This window comes from Peromyscus eremicus, chromosome 9 (assembly GCF_949786415.1).
Source record: "Peromyscus eremicus chromosome 9, PerEre_H2_v1, whole genome shotgun sequence".
Lineage (NCBI taxonomy): Eukaryota > Metazoa > Chordata > Mammalia > Rodentia > Cricetidae > Peromyscus > Peromyscus eremicus.
Window position 1 is genome coordinate 66,162,969 of NC_081425.1, and position 3,545 is coordinate 66,166,513.

A 3,545-nucleotide genomic window follows, 5' to 3' on the forward strand; every position below is an offset into this window, starting at 1 on the left:
TCCCTCTCTCTGCCTGATGTGGAAAGCCCCAGGAGGCACTTCATTCCTTCTCAGAGTCCAGCATTCCTCTGGGAATGTGGTCATGCTCACCAGCAACTCACTGACAAAGTGCTTCCTGTACATTCACCACACAGATGCAGCAAGAACTCAGATCTTAAATATCACACAGGAAATAGTGGCCACTGACCCTGGCCCTCTTTCCACACCTAATGGTTTAAAAGTTGTGAGGCATAGACAGGTGACAATTGAGAACTGGTCAGACCCCTGAAGAAGATGTTCCTGCTCCTGTTTCTCCTGGTGGCTGTCCTGCCAGTCAGCAATGAAGGAGGTAAGCAAACATTCCCTTCCCTAGAGTCTGGCATGTGTCACCAGGGTCACTTCCATAGTGCCCCAGTCAGGCTGGGTCTAAGGTCTGCTCCTCACTCGGTTCACCTGAGAAGTTTGCTGAGCCCCAGCTCCTGGACTGGTTAAAGAGGGCTCTGAAATCAGCAGGAAATACTTGTAATGTCACCTGGTGAGTGAGATCTCAGTCATCTAACAGTGAGGAATTATAAAAATATCTGGGACCCTAGAGGAAAGATGCAGTTGAATATGAAGGCTGGAAGTTCCAATTGGCCAGACCTAAGAGATGGCAGCTTTATCCCAGGGCTGCAATCAGGATTTGAGACGAGAAGAACTGTCTATTCTGGTTCCAGGCTTCAATTCTTCCTTGTCTCTGTTCTTCTGAGCCATACAGGGCTCCATGACAGATCCCCACAATCTAACAGAGCCAGCAAAGTGTGGCTTCATCCCTGCTCCACAGCTTGATGGAAAAGCTGACACTGGATCCTCCCATCCATCACTCATCTCACTAGGATCCCAACTCCTCTGTGTTCTTCCTTCTAAGTGCTGAAGGTTATTTCAATGCCCTAGGAAGACAATCCTATGCTGAAGTTCAGTCTGCACTGGGAATTCTCCAAGCAGCTACTGGCATAGGGCAATGAGGGCTTCTCATGGTTAAGACAATCTTGTTATTTCTAAGTTGTAAACTAGTATGCTGACTCAGAATGGAGAAAAGGCAGCCAGAGATTTTTAACCCAATAGACCATCATGTTTATTTCAGGCACAGCCCAGTGCTTAAGATAGCAGGCCTCCAGATGGAGCAAGAGACAGAGGAGCAACTGTAGTTGGTAGGATGTATTCTAGATTTTCTGAACAATGTATGCTGAATTCTTCCTTAATGTGAACATGAGCTTGAATTTGATTCAGGGAAAAGTCTCGACTCCATCATTACTACAAAAAGAAATTGAAAACTAGTGGAAGAGTGACATCATGCCACAAGGCCGGGTTGAAAAACTACAGAAGCCAGGGCCCCTTTCTCAGTGTGTGACAGTCTCTACAAAACTCTCTTCTCCATCCATATCAAGTCCACAGACTCTCCTAGCATGAAATGTCCCTTATGCCAGCAACCAAGTGTGGTACAAGTTTCAAAATGCACAAAGGTATTCAGAACAAATACTCTCTTTCAGGAAAAATACTTTGGGGTACAGAGACCAAACCCCACTCCCGGCCCTACATGGCATTCATAAATTTTTATGACAGCAAATCACACCTGTGGCGATGTGGTGGTTTCCTGGTGAGAGAAGACATCGTAATGACAGCCGCTCACTGTGATGGAAGGTGAGGAGAAGCAACTGGGTCTTTGTTGTCTGGGACTGAACAAATAACAGATATGGGCTGTTTCTAAAAATAGACCAATGGTCCAGATCAACCTCACCTTATCTCATTTGACCTAGGCTGTTACAGGCCACAGGACTGGGGTATCAGTGAAGGATCTGAGAGGCTGAGAAGCTTTCTGAAGACCTAGGACACAACTTTTCCATAAATTTTTTGCTATTTGACTCAGCCAAGCTCTGACTTAGGCTGAGCCTTACACCTGCATTTCAGAGACTGATTCATTACTCCTATGTTTACTTCATCCATTTTATTTTCAAGGAATATAACTGTAACCTTGGGGCTCACGATATCAAGAAACAGAAAAACACACAAAACATCTCGGTCATTAAATCTGTCCCTCACAAGGACTTTAACCGAAAAACATTGGTCAATGACATCATGCTACTAAAGGTACCATTTTACTGATTATTTTTGGTTCACTCCACAGGTTACTAGTGAATCAGTCCAGTCTTCTCCCCTGAGTGGCTGATTTATTGGTCCCAGGACCATAGATGGGGCTTTTGAAGGCTTTACAAGTGGGGAAGGTACAGGGAACCCCATCTGTGGTTTAAATTTGCTGAGAGTGCCAGACCTGAACTCTTATTTTCCATCTTTCTGACCAGCTGAAACACAAAGCTAAGCTCAATAATGTTGTGCAGAAAATTGACCTTCCAACGAGCCAGGACTGGGTGAAACCTGGGCAGGTGTGCACAGTGGCAGGCTGGGGAAAACTGGCCAATGGCAGTCTGTCTAACACACTTCAGGAAGTAAAACTAGAAGTTCAAAAAAGTCAGACATGCCTTAAAATGTCCAAAAACTACAACGACTCCATCCAGCTCTGTGTGGGAAATCCCAAGGAGAAGAAGGCCACTGCTGGGGTAAGGACATGGTCATCTTCAAATGTTTGCCCAGAAACAGGGCCATACTGCACACACACAGCCAGGCCTTCTCCCTCTGTGCAACTGCTGCTAGTCTAGATGCTACATAGGGGTCACCCACAGGGATCTAGCATTTCCCTCAGCCAATCTTCTGTCCTTTCTCCATGGGAAAATAGGAGAGCTGGAGTCCAGTGAAAGTGAAGAAGGACACAGCCAGGCAAGGACAGTCCAGTTAGTGACTGACAGGGCTCATCAACCTCCATCCCACCAGGACCAAGGGTGATGGTGGCACTTAGCCTTTCCATCACTTAGCCTGAAAACTCAGGGCTTACTGGGAACACAGAAGAATGGGTAGAAAACCAGTCTGGCAAGAGGTGATGATATTTACCAAGACTTCCCATTTTTCCATCCACAGGGAGATTCAGGGGGACCCTTTGTGTGTCACAATGTGGCCCAGGGCATTGTCAATCGTAACTTTAATACCATAAAACCTCCTCGGGCATTCACTAGAATCTCTAGCTTTCTACGTTGGATTCAACAAACAATGAAACTCCTTCAACAACCCTAGAAGACAAGCTCTGTGTCTAGGGTATTGTCCAAGATCCTGGGGTACAGCTACCTGAATCTTAATAAAGAAATCTGTCTTCACAAAAAAGCTGACAAAAAAGGTAAACTGTGTAATTGTGGGTTTGGATCTATCCTTGTAGACTCAGCAGTGGATATACAGCTCAAGATATTGATTTCCTCCTCTCCCAGACTTCATGAATAGCCAATAGTTCAGAGCTAAAGAGTGGGGTCTTTAGTCTCTTCCAAGAAAGCACATCTTTAACAATTTTGTTCACCAGCTTCTTCTTCACCCTCCCCTCGTCTCATGGGCACTATCTCCAAATACTTCTCACTAAGCCTGCTCATACCGGTGAACTGACTGCATTCGAACAGCACTTATATAGACCAGTACTGTCAGTCCTGGAG

At 45.5% G+C, this 3,545-nt stretch overlaps 1 pseudogene; it reads left to right on the forward strand.

Moving 5' to 3' along the window:
* The first annotated feature begins 273 nt into the window (after positions 1-273).
* LOC131919976 (mast cell protease 8-like) lies at positions 274-3,141 on the forward strand (annotated as a pseudogene).
* The last annotated feature ends 404 nt before the right edge of the window (positions 3,142-3,545 follow it).